General features: G+C 42.0%; 1 protein-coding gene across 1 annotated transcript in view; it reads right to left on the reverse strand.

The window, feature by feature from the left end:
• The window catches only part of ELMSAN1 (ELM2 and Myb/SANT domain containing 1), a 47,783-nt gene extending 38,017 nt beyond the window's left edge, over positions 1–9,766 (reverse strand). The window contains exon 1 of the mRNA XM_029911410.1: positions 9,576–9,766. The gene's annotated coding sequence lies outside the window, so the exon portion shown is untranslated. The remainder of the gene's footprint in view (positions 1–9,575) is intronic.
• Positions 9,767–20,066: the final 10,300 nt, after the last annotated feature.

Here is a 20,066-nt window from a genome sequence, read left to right on the forward strand (position 1 = left end):
TTAGCTGACACGAGGGTACTTGCTGGTAGACCAGAATGTTTGTGGGAAATGTAGACAAAGGATTATCAAGGCTGTCACTTTTAGTAGAGCAAAGGTGTGAGCGAGTGATGCAGTAAGGGGCAAGGTCAGGTAGTTATGTAGGATATTGAATTGGGCAGTGCCTATGACGTGGTCAGGTCAACAGGTAAGAAAGATCATTTCAGTAACTGCATTTTAAAAGCTGTGTTTTAGATGGGCAACCAGCACTGTGGAGGGCAGATTATTAAGAAGTGAATGCTACAAGTTTTAAGCCTTGGAGGTATCTTCCTGGCTCTAGATTCAGAATTCCCCACTTCCTCAACCCCCAAAACAACCCCTTTCCCCCAACCCACACATCTTAAGGGGGGGAGCGGGAGTACACGACTAGAAGAAGAAAAGAGCAGGTTGGTTGGAACCAAAACTATCAAAAGCAAAGCAAATTTTTGACCAATTCTGTAGCAGCTAATTTGTGTCCTTATTAAACCACATTCTGAATCAACACACCAAGAACTGTGCAAAGGCAATATCGGCCTCAAGCTTATTCAGAAAGTCAGAAGTTTCCTGCAAAACGGACTTACACAAGTGCCAGCAGAGAAAGAAACCACTTGCCCTCCACTTACCAATAATTCAGGAAAGAGTAACATTCTTTACAATTGCATTTGGAACAAATTTTCTCCTACCTGCAAACCTTTGCAAAAAGTTTTAGATCAAGCATCAGGGTGGATAAAAATCAATGAATTAAAAAAAAATCAGATTTTTTTTATTTAAATTAGATTTTTTTGATAAAATGCTTTTTGAGGAAAAAACCTATCCAAAGATATTTTTAATTAAGATACACTATAGCTCAAAGATATCTCAACATGGAGTAGGGATTATAAATTCTAATTCTATAGTATGAGACAATATATTCATGTAATGTTTAAGAAAAGTTTTGTAAATGAATTCCAATAGTTCATGGATTAGGGACCCAATTTTATGGGGTTCCAGGGGCTTCTGTATAGATTAATCTTTCTATCTACCCAATGGGACTCAGTGCTCAGTCTAGAAGATACCATCAGAGATGCTTAGTTTTGCAGTTCTCAAACTGTGGATTTGTGTCTCCAGAGAAAACATGCTTGTCAACAGCAAAAATGTTTTTAAATAAATAAATAAATATATAGAGGTGAGAAATAACGGACCTCAACCCTATTGTCCCTCTGCAAATTTGTGTACACAAGAGTCAACCCCTTACCTCTCTCTAAAAGTGCAAAGTTTCAAAAAGTTTAATAAATAGAAGATTGTTGGGGCGGAATAGATCTGGACAAGGAGAAGAAGTCTGGAGATAAATATGAGAAGGGAGGGACAGGCAGTAGAAACAAAAGTGAAACTGTTTGAGCAGCATATTCCAGAAGTCTTGAGGTCTTTCTGAATGTAGCCTTCACTGATTTGAGATCTACTATACACTAGAAGGGAAAACCTATAATGGCAGCAGGCCCTAAAAGAGACCCAGTTTGGGAATATTTTAATGAAGTTCCTCTACCTGTGGGTAAGATAGGCATGCATGCAAAATGCAAACAGTGCAACAAAGAAATGCAAAGCCTGGTTGCCCGAATGAAACAACATCACGAGAGGTGTTTCATCATCTTCAACGCAGCTTCCTCCTGAGAAGAAAGGAACATGTCTGAATATGCAGGATTTCCAGGTTGGTAACCTTTTTTATTTCATACTTCTTTCTTAAGGACTGCCTGTCTTCCTTCTGGACTATTCTTGAATTCTCACGTTGGAGCAAAAAACATAGTTGGTACTCTAAGGTACTATCATTTTAGATGCAGCTGTGATAAAAAAAAAAATAGCTGAAATAGGCAGATCTTCCTTTTACAATTTCACCTTTAAAGTTGTACTGAGTGTCAGTGAATGCAAAGAGTAATACTAAATGAGTAGTATGGTAATAATAATTAAATAACTGCATTGACTTATTTAGTTTAGGAGAACACATCCTCAACATACAGGATTCTGAAGATTATCCACCTTCAAGATCACCATCATTTTCTATAGTTTCAGAGTTATCTGCGAATGATAGTGTTTCAGTCACATCATGTGTCACATAGCCACAGTATATCACCTGTAGCAAAATGAAAAAAAAAAAAAAAAATCTCCATCATCCAGAAACAACCAGAGATAAGTTTGTGATAAGAACCAGCAGATTACAAAAAGAGGTAATTGATGAAAAAATTGCCCGGTTTGTTTAAGCAACAAACTCTCCTTTCCGTATGATTGAGAACCCACACTTCATTAACATGGTTCAGTCATTAAGACCAGGATACAGTCCATCCAACAGAGCAGATGTCGCAGGCAAACTGCTGGATAAAGTGTATGAAAGAGAAATTGAGCAGTGTGCAAAGGGTCTAGAGGGTGAAATTTTTAACCTGAGACTTGATGGGTGGAGCAATGTCCACAATGATCCTTTTGTATGTGCTTGTGTGACAACAGAAGAAGGGAATGTCTTCCTTACAGAAGCAATTGATACTTCAGGAATTGCACACACAGCAGAATACTTACAAGAAGTAGCAGTAAAAGCTATAACAAACTGTGAAAAAAAATTCAAATGTCTAGTACGCAGCTTGGTCAAAGACAATGCTGCAAATGTATCCAAGATGAGAAGATATTTAGAAGAGTCCCAAGCTAACAACATACAGTTGCAGTGCTCATTTGATGCACCTCCTAGTCAAAGACTTCAGTGTTCCAGAAATAAAGGCAAATGCTGTTGAAACTGCAAAATACTTCCGTAACAACCACTTTGCAGCAGCTGCTCTGAAAAAAGTGGGAGGAACCAAGCTAACTCTCCCACAAGACATGAGATGGAACTCAGTAGTGGACTGTTTTGAGCACTATATCAAGAACTGGCCTAATCCGATGACAGTTTGTAAACAAAGTCGTGAAAAAATAGATGGCACTGTCACAGGCAAAGTTCCCAACATTGGGCTTAAGAGAAATGTTGAACACATGCTGAGTACCCTGAAGCCTATTTTTGTAGCCCTACAAAATGCAAGGAAATAGCTATTTTATTGCTTACGCTGTTGAAATTTGGAATGAACTGAGTGAGATCTTAAAAAGAAAAATATGCAATCACAGAGTTTAATTACAAGCATTAAAAGAATGAATGGGACAAGCACTATCTCCAGCTCATTTTCTTGCAAATATTCTCAATACTCGGTAACAGGGTCAAACCTTAACTGCTGAAGAAGAGGAGTTGGCTATGACATGGACATCCAGCAATCATCCCTCCATAATGCCAACTATAATAAACTTCATATATGTTTGCTGATGATGTTTTAAACAAAGTCACACCGGTGAACTGGTGGAAGTCACTTAAGCACTTGGATTCAGAGACCGTTGAAGTGACAATCTCACTTTTAACAGCAGTAGCTTCTTCTGCCAGTGTAGAAAGAATATTTTCTTCCTTTGGACTAATTCATTCCAAACTAAGAAATCGTTTGGAACCTGAAAAAGCAGGAAAGCTTGTTTTTCTTTTCCAGATTATGAACAAACAGGAAAATGGAGGTGAAAACGATTGAGTTAGCCGCAGAAGCCAATATTTTAAGTTTCTCGTGTTGACCTGGCTGACAGTCGATTTTTTTTTTTTTTTAATATTTCATTTAACTATTTTAGTTAAAAACAATTTTAACAAAAACAAACCTGATTTAAAAAAACTTGAAGGTTTAACTAAATTCAAAAATTGATATGCTTGTTTTGTTAAAATATTATGTTTTCTGTTGAAGAAAAAATCCAGAATACATAACTTTGTTGTTTTAGTTAAATAAAACAATTTAAATGTCTGTCTGGTGATGTTCTCATCCTAACACAGCATGGCAAGAAAATCCTCCAAATATTAATGATTAACCTGTTGAATTGGAGATAGTTCACCTCCCAATGACTTCATAAATATCTGCTTTAATTACCTTTGGTAAATGAAATTATCAAACAATCATTCATTTTCTGATATAGCTGTAAAACTAATCTGAAAAATTTTCAAAATAAATCACTTTAAAAATGTATAGTGTGTACCTTCTAAAAATGAAACCCTACATCTACCTCTGAGTTGTGAAGAATATGTATTAAGGTTATAACAATCAACAAGAATGCACTTTTATGTAGAAATCCATGATTAAGTCGAGTCTTCCTATCAATTTGATTTAAATCAAATACACCCTGTCAAGCATGAGACTCAATTCTGAACATTACACAAAATTATAACAATATTTTATCACAATCAAACTGGTACTACAGAAAAAAATAAAACATCCAAATTTACCTATGTATGAGGGGAAATGTTGCAAGGGGTTAATCAGTTCATGTTTGTAAAGCGCTTTGACATTTTATTCTGCACTTCTATAGCTCTATCTGTGGATCTTGAAACAATGTACAGACCATTTGTGAATTAATCCCTGCAACATCTTTGTATCGCTACCTCCATATTAGAGATGAAGAAAACTGAAGTACAGAGAGGTTAAGAGCTTGCTTTTCCATGGTGCTAACTAAGCACACAATTCCAATTAAAATCACAAGGAGCCATAGATCTTCCTCACTTGTGAATACCTCTATGACTTGGGCAAGATCACAGAGCAGCTTACTGGACAAGCTGGCAATAGACTCCAGCATCTAGCTCTAATCCAGGAGTCGGCAACCTATGGCACGTGTGCCAAAGGCAGCAAGCGAGCTGATTTACTGTGGCACGCTGCTGCCAGCCTGGGGTCCCGGCTGCCGGCCCCGCTCAGCCCACTGCTGGCCTGGATGGACGGAACCCCAGGCCGGCAGTGGGCTGAGCGGGGCCGGCGGCCAGGACCCTGGCTGGCAGGGAGCGGCTCAGCCTGCTGCAGGTCTGTGGTCCCAGCCACCAGTCCGCTCAGCCTGCTGCCAGTCTGGGGTTCCATCCGCCGGCCCCTGTAAATGTAAAATGTATTACTGGCACGCAAAACCTTAAATTACTGCGAATAAATGAAGACTTGGCACACCACTTCTGAAAGATTGCTGACCCCTGCTCTAATCATTAGACCACGTCCATATAAAGCAGCTAAGTGTTATTATAATAAAAGTTCTTACATGAAAATTATATCATTTTGCAAACAGTAGACCAAAAAGGGATCAGTCATCCCATAAGGAGTACAAATTCCATGAGGACCTGATCCTGCTTTCACTGAAGTCGAGAGGAATTTTGCCAAGACTTCTATAGGAGCAGCAGGAGGCCCTTTTGCTGTCAATATGACCAACAATTCATCTGAGTTAAAGGGATTTTTCACTAAACTAGATAAATACCCTTCATCTCACACAACATGTTAGTTTCTAGGTTGAATAGAACAGTCTTTTGAGGAAAGTGAGTGAAGGGGATGTCCCACAAACTCTGTATGAACACTAATTGATTAAGCCTCACACAACACAATTGAGCAGGTAGGTAAATATTATTAATCCAATTTTTATAATGGGTAAACTGAGGCAGAGTGACTTGCCCATTGCTTCATGGTGAGTCAGTGGTAAAGCAGGGATTATAACTCAGGAGTTCCTGGCTCCCAACATCCACTGCTCATTCCTTCAGACCATGTTTGGAAGGCATCAGGAAGAGGAAAAACATCTATACTCTGATCATATGGACTAAAATCTAGAAAATAATATTGAGGAGTACAGCTTTCAAAAAAAAAAAATAATAATAATCTAGCAAGTTCATCCCACCCTTGAGAACATAAGAATGGCCATATTGGCCTGGACCAATGGTCCATCTATTCCAGTATCCTGTCTTCTGACAACGGCCAGTGACAGATGCTTCAGAGGGAATGAACAGAACAATTATCGAGTAATCCACCCCATCGTCCAGTTCCAGCTTCTGTCAGTCAGAGGTTTAGTGGGATCCAGAGCATGGCATTGTGCCCCTGACCATCTTTACTAATAGCCACTGATGGACCTATCCTCTATGAACTTATCTAATTCTTTTTTGAACCCAGTTGTACTTTTGGCTTTCACAACATCCACAGCAACAGGTTCCACAGGTTCACGGTGTGTTGCATGAAGTAGTACTTCCTTATGTTTGTTTTAAACCTGCTGCCTATTAATTTCATTGGGTGACCCCGGATTTGTGTGTTATGTGAAGGAGTAAATAACACTTCCTTATTCACCTTCTCCACAGCAGTCAAGATTTTATAGACCTCTATCATATCTCCCCTTAATCGTTTCTTTTTCACCCTGAACAATTCCAGTCTTTTTAATCACTCCTCATAAGAAACTGTTCCATACCTTAATAATTTTTCTTACCCTTCTCCAATTCTTTATATCTTTTTGAAGATGGGGCAACCAGAACTTCACGCCGTATTCAAGTTGTGGGCATACCATGGATTTATATAGTGGCATTATATTTTCTGTCTTATTATATATCCCTTTTCTATGGTTCCTAACATTGTTAGCTTTTTTGACAGCCACTGCACACTGAGCAGATGTTTTCAGAGAACTATCCACAATGACTTCAACATCTCTTTTCTTGAGGGGTAAGAGCTAATTTAGACCCCGTTATTGTATGTACAGTTCGGATTATGTTTTCCAATGTGTATTACTTTGCATTTATCAACACTGAATTTCATCTGCCATTTTGTTGCCCAGTCACCCAGTTTTGCTAGATCCCTTTATAACTCTTCGCAGTCAGCTTTGGACTTAACTATCTTGAGCAATTTCGTATCACCTGCCAACTCCCACTACAGATCTTTGGGAGACCCTATTTACCTCTTGTGTAAATAATAGACTTATGATAGCATCATACTGCTTCAGTATAATTGCAACATTTTTCTAAAAAAATAAAACCTCACACACACACACCTGGCTATTGCTATCTATAGAAAAGCTCTAACATCAATAGGACAGCTCTCTGACCAGTACTTTAGACTCAAAGACTTTAAGGCCAAAAGGAACCATCATGATCATCTTGTCTGACATCCTGCACATTGCAAGCCACAGAACCTCGTCCGCCCACTCCTGTAATAGACCCATAACCTCTGCCTGAGTTACTGATGTCCCCAAATCATGATTGAAATACTTCGCGTGTCTGTTCTTCTATACTCCCTTTGTATTTTTCCCCAAAAGCTCTCTGAAACTGCAGGCTAAAGAAAATGGCACTTAAAACGTTTGAGTGAATTTAGTATTTATAAAACTAACATTTATCAGGATTCAGACACAGAGCAGGCTGACTTTTTTGCAACCTTACCTGTTGCTGCACTGCCCCTGCACCTCATTCCTGAACTGTAGCATCCACTTCTTTACGTACTTACTTGGCCCTCGTCACCACTGTATCTGAGCACACGAATCTTTAATGCATTTATCTTCACAACACCAATATAGGGTAAAGAAGTGCTATTATTCCCATTTTACAGATGGGAACATAGGTACAGAATTGCTAACTTACTTGCCTAAGATCACACAGGAAGTTTGTGGTAGAGCAGGGAACTGAAGGTAGGTCTCTCAAGATTTAGGCTAGCACGCTAATCAGTAGACCCTCCTTCCTCCGTTATCCAGTCCTAGACCTCACCCTAGTCCTCTGCTTACGTACCACAATGCTGTCTTGCAACACCTTTTCTATTCCAGCCTAGGGCCAGTGTTCAGCAGGGACTGCCACTCATACTAAACTAAGGATATGGTAACACTGTATTGCAGCTAAGACAGGTTTAGAATGGGTACTACCAATTTCCTTTTGCCACCAATGGACCACAAAAGACATACTAAGCTCTTAACAGGAGTAATGTACAGGACACACAGAGAGGAAGTCCTATCACAATCCAGGAACATCAATTAAGTCCACTTCATAGGGCCACAGCTTGTGCACACAGCATTCATTATTCCAGTCTCTCCTCAGCAGGAACTATGCCTTAATTTTGTCTGGGCAGCCATATGTTCTATAGACCAACGTTAGACAATCTGACCGAATCCTTGCCATGAATGCATTTACAGTGTAAAGGGGCATTTTCACTTACCTAAAGTTAAAACTAATATGTTTTAAATTTATTACATTTAACAGATAGAAACACAGATCAAAACCTTTTAAAGTGTAAGAAATGCACTTTGATGTTATTTTAAAAAGGATAAAAAAAATTTAGTTATAGCAAGATAGTGCTTTTGAGTGAGAGATCTAGCTTGATTGTACATTACCCTCAACTTCACCACCTACTTCCCTAAACCACTCCAGAAGACGACAGAATAGTTTCTCTCTTTCCCGCCCCCACAGTGCAATTGCAATCTTTGAACCATCAAAATACACAAACTAGCTTCCAGGCCCCCAAGGAACGGAGATATGTTAGAGCTGAATGTTTTTAGAGTCCAGCGGTTCAGAGTCAAATATGTCCACCTTCATAATGAGCCACTCTCAAATACAGGCCCTAATCATGTTCCCAAGCAAATGGCAAAATCCCCACTGATTTCAACAGGAACAGCCATCAGAGGAACTAATTTAATATTCTGGGAGTAGGAAATCATTGCAGTTACCTAACAAACACTGGTTCACTTTAACCCTCCCTAGCTTACATCATATTTCTAACCATAAGTAAACTGACTAGCAAAAATTTTTAGGTGGTAACAAACTGCAGATTATCCTATTGGCTGCTGCTCTGTCCTTATGGGATGCTGAAACCAGGTGCCTTATATGCTAGTGTTGAGATCTGAAAGTATATTAAGTACTGAAATCAGTTTCCATGCACAAGATATCGACGATTTGGATACAGGTTGCAGTTACTGCAATCAAATACCTGGGTGCATGGAGATTTCAGAACCTGAGGCAGAAGCACTGACCTACAGAAAGCACAGAAACCTGTTCCAGGGGATTTGGATACCTATCAGAAAACAAGCATGGCATGACCTAACCCCTATTTATACATGCCAAAACCCACCCAGCTTGTCCACTTAAGAATCTGTACTCTAAAGGTCCAGAATTAGGATAGCAGCATATATGGCTCAGAATTAAGATAAACGTGGTAGAGATTTGGGAGGCTGGGGATGAAGGAAATCTTGTACAGCTCTTACCTGTACTAAACATAAGTCCCTCATGTTCGTTAACACTAAGTTTACTCTACAATTTTAAGACAAAAAGAGGGGTATTAATTTTAAATTGCATGCAGCAAGACTGCAGCAGCTGTCAAATAATGAATAACAGCAATGTAATCTGAATCACCTCTCTGTTCTCATACCATAAGCAACTCCCCACCCAAAGGGCAATTTACCACATTTCACTAAAATGAATATTAGCCAGAATTCTCTGTACCAAGTTTCCTGTTGAGGCAGTCCATTAGCAGCGCTGAGCTGCGTAGCTGCACATACGCAGCTTGCATGCATTATACAGATAAAAAATAAATAAAAATAAAAAGCAAAGTTACCAAGCACTCAATCTCCCCATTTCCTCCACACACACAGCTCCTTGCTGCAAACCTTCAGGCTTGCAAAAACCACAGCCATGATTCAAATAGCCTCCACGGTGTTGATTCTAGCCTCAATCAGGAGCAAGGTGCAGGAGTGCGCAGGCCCTTTGGACCTTATAAGAACCCTAGATTTCAATTTACCTCGTCCTAATATGAGGCAGACACTGTCAGAATTATGTAACGGAGCGAGTCCTTTCTCTCTCTTTTTGTTTCACTTCCCAAGAAACGACAAAAAAGTGTTTTCCAGACCCGATCCTCAAGGCTCCCAGGAAAGAAGCAGGAAGTTCTCTTGCAATCAAGAATATCCCACGAAGTGGTCACTACTCAGCTCCCCTTCTGTGCACAAGCAAAGCGAAGTCCTGCACTGTACTTGGCTGAAATCTACAGCTCCTGTTTTTGATTCTCTCTCACCTCCAGTCCCACGATGCAGTGTCAGGATTGCATGGCTCTGACTCATCGGCTGAGCTCACAGCTTTAAAAAAAACCAACAAGGCGGTGGCGGCAGCAGCGAGGGAGGGCGCTTTCTCCGACCTAAAGGATTGCACAACTCCCAGGCAAGGAAACAAGAAGCACCCGCCTCCTAAACACACATGCACTATAGAGAACTGAAACCAGCTCTTCCACTTCATCAGCACAACTGCCTAAGTCAGGAGCCATCTCTCCCCCGCTCCCTCCCTGCTCAAGCAGGCCTGGGCCACTCCCACTTCCCGTTGCCATATAAGGCAGTGAAAGGGTTTTAAAACCACCTAGCAACTCCACAGAGCTGGGGATTTCCAGTATATTTTCGCTCTACAGAATAGCTTTCCCTTTCTCTCTCACACACATCTACGGTTTGATTTGCAAAAAAGCATCTAGTTAGCATCTCTTCAAACCACACCAGGAGAATGACTTTTGGAGAACATTGTGTTACCCACTAAGACTACATATGCAGTTTATCTTTCCACTGAGGAAACCTCTCTTTGCAATTTGCTATGTTCAGAATAGTTACATATGCATTAAACGGAAATTAAGCTATTACAACTGATAATTGGGGTGCATATCAGAGACAAAAATATCCAACAGGCCTTCTTCTGGGATATTATGCTCACAAAACAGTTCTGTTCACAAACTCTCCAGGGGCAGGCAGGCTAGGCAAGTAAAAAGATGTACATACATGTGGGACAGATAGAGCATGACTCGGTAGCATAGGAAATAGGACAATGTCAGATCAGAGGTCTCAGCAGCTCTGCTGCTGACTCACTGTTTAAGTGCCTTACCTAAGATTAAACACTTTGGCTCTCAGCACTGCCAGCCCCAAACATTCAAAAACATAAGTTGGGACCCCCAAATAATCGTGACACTGGCTTAAAAATCATGACAATTTAAAAATAATACAGTATATACATTTTGGGTTGCTTATTTTAATTTGCCCTCTTGGTTTTGAGCTTTTAGTATACACTTGGGGCACATTTTCAAGCTTTTCTCAGCAACCATGAGGGCCAAAAATTCACTTAAAAAAATACAAAAGCCAAAATTCTCACAATCATTTGTCTCCAGGGGCTGAGGCTTTAAGAAAAAACATTAAATGTAAAATTGTGAGCATTGGCAAAACTGGTTTCCTGCTTTGTAAGACAGGTATATCGATAGACACCTATTTAAAGTGCTTTGAGATTTACACATGAGGAAAGGTAAGTAGTAGTATTACTTAAGAACATGTAACTACTTTTAACTATTTTTTTTCTGATTGATTAGATTGTACAGTGGTTATCACTTTAAATAACTAATTGTTCTCTTTGTTTTTGAGTCCCCCTGCCAATTTTTGTGGTTTTCAAAAACACATTTTCTTTTCCCTGTTGCTGTGTGAAAAATCCCAAACTACAGGAGAAACTGACTATATAAAGAAAACAGTGCTGTCAAAGACAGCAAATAAAACAATTAAATAAATATTTGTTTTCTTTAATCTTAGGTATGTTACTTGCAAGAATATTAGGGAAAAAATTCTGACAAGAGTAATTTTTAAGTGACGACGTCCCTTAAAAATCAGATTAGACTTATGCTGCATGGACCATTCCTAAATTACTGCCTTGCTAAAACCAGTCTGCTTTCTTTTGCACTCTAAGCACAGTCCTGGACCCCAGCCCTGGAAGATGTTCCATGCAGGTGAACTCTTATGCTTGCATGATGTCCCACAATGGGGTTTTGTGCAGGCACGCGGGCTTCCCTAAAGCAGCTTGCAGACTCAGGGCCTATGGCTGAAGAATCTGACGTTTCCATTACCCCCATGTTTGTTTTGGGTATTTAAAATTTGAGGTCAAGCACAGACAACAGCTCATTTCCACTACTGTTGCAATGTGCAAGAAGGCTGCAACTGAGAGCAGAGTGAAATGTTGTAGGATAAAATATTAGAAGGAAGAATTAACTAACTGCCGTGTGAACCTTGAAGTATGCTGGTTTCTGCAAGCACAGTTCATCTTGCACCTGCATTCTCCATTCCCTTTGCACATTCAGTACAACATAACAACAGTCCAGCATTTATTACCAAATGCCTTTGGTGCCCCAAAGAGATCATGGGAACAGAAATTGTTCCACAAGGGATGGCACAGCGTACCCAGTAACATTTTTCTGAAGTGCATACACTACCACCTACAATTACAAAAGCATCTCCCCATTAAAATCAATATTTGCTTCCTTTCTTTGTGGGACATTATAGAACACCATAAGGGAAAAAAGCATCTCATGGAGTGCACTGTTAGGTACATATTACGATGTGAAGTGCTGTACAAACAGAACAGAAAAATGGTCCCTGCCCTAACCAGCTTACAATCTAAGTATAAGACAAGAGACAGCAGATGGATATAGACAGATGGGGAGTACAAAGAAACAATGAGACATTACTGGTGATAGGCAGTGGCCTCTGCACACCAACAACCTAACTGCTATCAATTTCTTTGTAGGCATCACAGCAAAGAAGAGTTTTGAAGAGGGATTTGAAGGTGGATAGAATCATAGACTATTAGGGTTGGAAGAGACCTCAGGAGGTCATCTAGTCCAATCCCCTGCTCAAAGCAGGACCAACACCAACTAAATCATCCCAGCCAGGGCTTTGTCAAGCTGGGCCTTCAAAACCTCCAAGAATGGAGATTCCACCACCTCCCTTGGTAATCCATTCTAGTGCTTCGCCACCCTCCTAGTGAAATAGTGTTTCCTAATATCCAACCTAGACCTCCCCCACTGCAACTTGAGACCATTGCTTCTTGTTCTGTCATCTACCACCAATGAGAACAGCCGAGCTTCATCCTCTTTTGGAACCCCCCTTCAGGTAGTTGAAGGCTGTTATCAAATCCCCCCTCACTCTTCTCTTCTGCAGACTAAATAACCTCAGTTCCCTCAGCCTCTCCTCATAAGTCATGTGCCCCAGCCCCCTAATCATTTCTGTTGCCCTCTGCTGGACTCCCTCCAATTTGTCCACATCCCTTCCATAGTGGAGGGACCAAAACTGGACACAATACTCCAGCTGTGGCCTCACCAGTGCCAAATAGAGAGGAATAATCACTTCCCTCGATTTGCTGGCAATGCTCCTACTAATACAGCCCAATATGCTGTTGGCCTTCTTGGCAACAAGGGCACACTGCTGACTCATATCCAGCTTCTCGTCCACTGTAATCCCCAGGTCCTTTTCTGCACAACTGCTGCTTAGCAAATCGGTCTCCAGCCTGTAGCGGTGCCTGGGATTCTTCCTTCCTAAGTGCGGTAGTGAGGTAGCTTTGTGGATATAGACATCTGTACTGTAACTAAGTGCAATTAATTTTTTTCTGCAACATACAAGATCAATAAGTAACAACTATGACATGCTGAATGCAGCCATTGGCAGAAAAATGCTATTCAACCTCTCAGCAAAGCTGGATAGATTATTTATTTAATGGTAATATTTTGGCTTCCACCTTGCTGCGAACATTATAGTACGGCCTCATGCACAAAGCTGTGTTTAAAGTGGTGGTAAGTAGAGAAGAGGTGGGGACTCTCTCTAATCCATTAATCTGAAACTTACTCCCCACTTTCAAGAAATTGAGGGTTTGCCCCATCCCTTTTATCTTATTTATAATGTTTATTAAAAATAAGAAGGGATGTTTCTTATTAGGTTTTTTAATACTTAGAAACATCAAGAATATCAGTAACTAAAACACAAAATTCTCCCTCAATTGCTCAACTTTAATTTCTCAACTCTTGCAATGGCACAATGTTACTAGCTCTCTACTCAGAGTCTTTGAAAGGAGGAAGACCTGAAATTCTGATACTAAGGGAAAAAAAGGACACCCTGCCACCCACACAAATATTTCAGGCTTTTCATATATTATAATGAAGCAAAAAAAGACAAACTGAACTCCCACTCATCCCTCATGCAAGCAACCTTTAACATTCTTTCACAATTGTTGTACCTTCTGTATAAACTACAATCTTGGCCTGTCTCTCTGACATCTTCTTGTGGATGTCTAGCCATCAGTTCAAGCTCAACATGATTAAAGCAGGGAACCTAATCTCCCTACTACCATGCAAAGCCCTCCCCACGACCTCCTTTCTCAATCACTCTGGACAACACCACCATCTTGCCTGCAATTTAGGCCTGCAACCTGGACATCATCTTCAACTCAGACTTCACTCTTGGGCCTCACATCCAGACTACATCTAAATCTTGCTGATTCTTCCTGGATTAACAGCTCAAATATATGGCTTTTCTCTTCAATTCACACATCTAAAAAACATCATCTCTCCAGACTCTCATCATCTAGCATCTAGATCAGAGGTCCTCAAACTGCAGTCTGTGGACCACCAGTGTCCACGAGCTCCATTCAGGTGGTCCGTGGATAGTTCCCTCTAAGGTGCACGCCTAGGAGGCTGCGCACCAGAGAATGAAGGACCACGCACCTAATTAGTGGAGCCACACAGGCGTGGCTCCACTAATTAGGTGCTTGGACCCTGGAGAAGACAGACATGTAAGGTGGTGGCCTTGGGGGAATAGGGAGTAGGTGGGAGGGGAAAGTGGGGTGAGAAGAGGGGTGGGGGGAATTTGGGACGTGCAGGGCTGCGGCGGCCAGAGAAAGAGGCGACTTTCCCCAGCTCCAGGGCTACGACTGCCAGGGAGAGACAGCCCTCCTTCCCAGCCTCAGCTTGGGGGCTGCCATGGCTGGGGAGAGAGGGCACATCCGTCAAATTAGAAAGATAAGACCACTAATATTAAAATATGAGTTGTGTGCTTTTATTTGTAGAACAAAAAAATATCAATTATTATTAAGGGTTTTTTTTAATATAGCGTTTTTATCCAAAGCACTTTACACTAGTTAGCTAACGGTACAAACAACATTTGGAAAGATCATTAAGTGGCCTGCCGAGACCCTCAGCAATTTTCAAGTGGCCCGCAAAAAAAAAAAAAGTTTGAGAACCACTGATAGATTACTACAACATCCTTCTCTCTGGCCTTGACCAATACAATCCTGCCCCACTCATATCTATTCAGAATGCTGCTGCAAAGATAATTTTCCTAACCCATCACTTAGACCACATTACCCCTCTCTTTAAATCTCTCTATTGGCTCCATCTTCTCTATCACAGACATAAGCTGCTTGTCTTCACTTTCAAGATCCTTCACTGTCAATCCCTATCCTATCATCTCTCATTCACTATCAAAATGTTGATGCTCAATTCCCATTGGCCCATGATGCCAGCCTCCACTACCCACCTGTTAGATTTTCAAAAAAAGCACCTTCATGCTTTCTCCCATGCTGCCTTTCATGCGTGGGAGGTGCTCCTTGTAAACATCCACAAAGCTATCTCATGATCCTCCTTCAAACTCTCCTTTGCCATAAAGCCTACAAAACCTGACAACAGTTGGGCTGTTGGTGTGCTGAGATCACTGTTGATCATGCTGACCAATATGGTCTCATTGTTTCCTTGTACTTCCCCATCTGTTGTTTCTCGTCATGACACTTAAATGGTAGTGTAGACATGGGCTATGTCAGCAAAACGTAAGTCACTCAAGGGTGTGAAAAAAAAAATCACACCCCTGAGCGACATAGTTTCGCTGGCATAAGGGTAGTGTGCACAGCGCTATGTCGGTGGGAGAGCTTCTGCCGCTTGTGGAGATGGTTTTATGTTGTCGACGGGAGAGCTCTCTCCCGTCGGCACAGAGCGGCTACACAAGCGATCTTACTGCAGCACAGCTGCAAGCTCGCTAGTGTAGACATGGCCTTAGACTATAAATTCCATGGGTCGGGGGCCATCTTCTTGCTCTGTGGTTGTACAGCACCTGGCACAACGGGGTCCTCATTCATGCCCAGGGCTCCTAGGCACAACAGCAATACAAAAAAAAACAAAAAAAACCCAATAATTATTTAACATTTATTTGGCTTGCTCAGATGAAACAGAAAACTGTTGTTCAGAATCTGGGGTTCAGTGCCTGCCCACTGTGAGCACTACCTCTTCTATACAAGAGCCATTTTATTTTTCAAAAAATCATGCATCTCTCTCACACTAAGAACTGTAATACTAGCTCTATGGTCCCTACTCCTTGCTTCTCTCTGTAATACCATTGGTGACTACTTTAGGGTGGAGTGAGGGGTAATCTCCAAAAGCAGTTCACTACCCCTCTCCATGAACTGCCTCCACACGGGACTGGGGGATTTAATTTTTTTTTTTTTGGTTGGTTGGTTATTTCGTTGTTGTTTGGTTTTTTTTTAAAACATAAACTGGCTCTGCAAAAAGGATTGGGGAAGAGAAATAGCCAATCCTGAGACAAGAACTCCTGTACTGGGGCTCTAATTCCCTGAAATGCCCCTCTGGTAGGGGTGGGACATAAAACACCAATCAATGACAGAGCACCTGCTTCAGACCTCAGGGTGGGCTGGTCTTATGGTGCTGGCTCCTCCTCCTTGATCCCAGATGCTTTAAAAGGCCTCCAAGCAATTCATTGCCAACAAGAGCCTGGAGAGATTTATAAACAGCTGGAAATGAGATGAAGCTAGCCTGTCTGCCTAGCTGCCTCTACTAGGACTTCTGCTTCATGAGGAGGAACAAACAAGAACTAACCTCAGGGTCCAAAGCCACTAGCTACCAGTGAAAGGGAACCATCTAGGAAAGCGAAAAGAGGTAGCCAAGTGGTATGTCCAGATGGGAGAAGAGGATCAAGTAACTGGTCAACATGTTTAAGGGAACAGGGAAGCAAGTAGCTGGGAAACGTGCAGGTGATGAGGAGGACAAAGGACAACAGAACAGATGCCAAGGGGAGACTAAGTGAAGAGCAGAAGTAAACAATGGAAAGGAAATAACACTTCTCACTAGATGCAGTTTATAATAAAAATAATACTTCCCTAATATTACTTTTTCCATTTAAACCACTGTTGCCTCAAACTGGGTGCAGGAGGCACAAGACAGAAGTGACGAACATTGCAGCTGGGAAAGTTGCAGAACCCCAGATCCATGCTTCTCCAAACATGCTTCTGTTTTCAGTTAAGTGGGGCATATAAAGATCTGTGAAACCCACTTGCCTTCTCTTCCTGCTCCTAAATAGAGCGGGATCAGTTCACATGAGTAGGCTACTAGTGCAAGCTGCTCCGCTCCTGCAGCACTAAGTTCAGCTTTGGGTGGCACCAGGGGAAGCCTCCCTCCCAGTAGCCTTCTGGTAAGTAGAGGAACAGGGAAGGGGACAGAGATAGAATCAAAGGAGAGGAGCAGAAAAACCTATTAAATATTATTACATATTAAACTTACTAAAATAGATATAGAAAAAATACACAAAAACAAAGTTAAGAAAATAGACAGAAAGGGGCCGAAGAGAGAGAGAGGATAGAAGAAATTAAGTCTAGCAGCATCTGGAGGGATGCAGCACCCAGCCACTAATCCATCCCAAGGAGTGGGAGGCTCCAATAAAAACCAGATTGCAAACCAAGGACATAAGCAATTTCTGTAGCTGCCACAGGAATGTTATGTGATTGTGGATAGGAGAGAAGGTAGTCCCCAGGATCATGAAAAGTGGGGGGGGGGGGAGGAAGTGTCTATGAAAATCTCTCTGTGAAGACTCCTCAAATAGATAAACTAAAAGCTGGAATCTAAGTATGGTAAAGATGAAAGATTTTGGACCAAGAAAGGGATTTTATGGTTAACATATTCTTAATCTTGCTCCACAATCTTCCTTGTGAATATATGAGATGGAATCTGTACCTTAATTCTATTTTAAAATATTTTCTATACCCCCTAGCCTGCAATCAGATCTATGTGGGTGGACACATGCACATGTGCAGCACCTCACTGAAATCAGTGGAGCTTTGTACATACACAGCAGTCTCCCCACGTAGATCAGATTGCAGGATCAGTACCTATATGTGGTAGCCTAAAGTAACATGAGTTAAGGTAAATTCCCTTACAAACCACTATGATATCTAGTCAAAGGTTTTTCAAATGAAATGTGTTTTTAAAAAGATATGGCTTTCTGAAATAAAGAAGGTGTTACTCATTTTGTGTAGTAACTGCAGTTCTTCAAAATGTATTTCCCTATGGGTGATCCACTTCAGGTGTGCATGTGCCTCTTGAGCCCATGATCGGAGATTTGTCCATTAGCAGTGCTCATAAGGCCCCGCATGCATGCTATGCCTTCTCATGCTAGACACTGAGCCTATATAGAGATGCATGGGCCAACTGCACTCAGTTCCTGCTCCACCTGAATGTCTCCACAGAAAACAGCCTGAAGCAGAGGGGAGGAAAGGACGGGTAGCGGAGAACCCACAGGGTCACACATCTCAAAGAACTGCAGTTACTGCAAAGGTGAGTAACCTCTTCTTTGAGGTAGCGTCCCTGTGGGTGGTCCTGGGGGGCTAGCCCTCTTCCTCTGAACTTATGTCTTTTCCTGGGGGGTTTGGTGGCTCTATGGAATCCAGAAGACTAAGCAGGATGCAATCTCTGGGCAGTGCGTGACCTACTACACCATCTTTTATTTGTAGGTGTATATATGCCCAGGGAACATAAAGGGGTCTAGAGTTCTTCAGTGTATGGAAGAACTCATCAATAGTCTCCAGGAAAAGCCTATGACTGTCAAAGGGGAGGTCCTCAACAATATTCTGTACTTCTCTCGGAAATCCCAAGAGCTAGAGCCATGATGCCCTGTGCATAACTATCACCATATAGATGGACCTGGCGGCAGTGTCTACTACAACGAAGGATGCTTGAAGAGCGGTCCTGGCCAATATTTGGCCTTCTGAAATGATGTCCTGGAATTGCTCCCTATGTTCCTAGGGCAGATGTTCAATAAAAGTCATGCATCTATTGTAGTTTGTGAAACTGTATTTGGCGACGACCACCTGGTAGTTTGCAATCTGGAACTGCAGGGTTGCTGACAAATAGGACTTCCGTCCAAATAGATCCAGTCTCTTTTGGTCCTGGTAATGTGGAGTAGACCTGGAGAAGTGTTGTCTGCCCTCCTCATTTACCTCATCCACAACTAGGGGTTAGGTGGAGGGTGGGAGAACAAGAAATCAGAGTCTTTACAGGGAACATAATACTTTTTATCCGGCCTTTTTCATGTTGGTAGAATAGTAGCAGGTGTTTGCCACATAGTCTCAGCTGGATCCAGGGACACCTTGTTAATGGGTAACACCACCCTGGAGGGTGTTGCTGACTGTAGGATACCCAACTGCTTGTGATGTGAATCCCTGACATCTTCAAGTGGAATCTGAAGAGTGTCAACTGCCCTCTTTATAAGGTCTTAAAATTGTCAGCCAGGAAAGGTGGTGGAGGTATAACCATTTCATCTGGGGACAAGAATGAGATGGGTACTTGAGGGGTGGCCTCTTTATCCATCCTGGCCTCCTATTCCTCAAACTTCTCCTGTGAGGGAGCTGGTTGGGGAGGAGAGGACTGAACAAGCCTAGTGTCCCTTGGAGACAGTACCAGTGGTCTGAATAAATGCTGTTGGTAAGCAGTCCAGGGATCCCAGTATGGCCATTGGGGTGGGGCATGCCAGAGTGGGGTGGCATGCAGGGTTGGTTCCACCACCCTTGATGACAGTTGCAATCTTCCCTGTCACTGTCAAAGAACGAGTTCCTGACAAGTTATGTTGGGGAATCCTGGACTGAAATTGAAGACACTGACTAGAAGTCCCCTTCATCCTCCCCAACATTATCCAATGGAAGAGTCTGCATAGAAAAGGGTGGAGAGTCCTGTGGTACCAGGGAACAATAGCAGTCTGGAGACCAAGATGTTAGTGCCAAGACACGCTTGGTACCCATGAGGAGTGGGGATTCTGGCTCATCCATTACAGATAGGTCCCTCTAAACTCTCGCAGTATCGAGCAGGGAAACAGTACCAATGCAGTAGCCGAGGATGTGGTAGTTGAAGATCATGGTACCGTCGATGGCAGGCATACCAATGTAGGTGCCAATGGAGTCTGGTGCCATCACTTGCTCTGTACTGAGGGTACTGAATAGGTAGCTGCCAATGGCAGGCCTGAGCCTGATGGTACCAGATCAAGTGATTATGCTTGCCCTCCTTGTTCCTGGTAGACAGTACTGAAGCTCTGTCACAGCCATGTCTCTCCCTCGAGCTCCAGGGATTTCTGGCAGTGCCGGTACTGGCGGAGGAGTCCTTCAACTCAACGGTACTGAGCTCAGA

The sequence above is a fragment of the Terrapene carolina genome, unplaced genomic scaffold (genome assembly GCF_002925995.2).
Source record: "Terrapene carolina triunguis isolate 2854851 unplaced genomic scaffold, T_m_triunguis-2.0 Scaffold96, whole genome shotgun sequence".
NCBI classification, from domain to species: domain Eukaryota; kingdom Metazoa; phylum Chordata; order Testudines; family Emydidae; genus Terrapene; species Terrapene triunguis.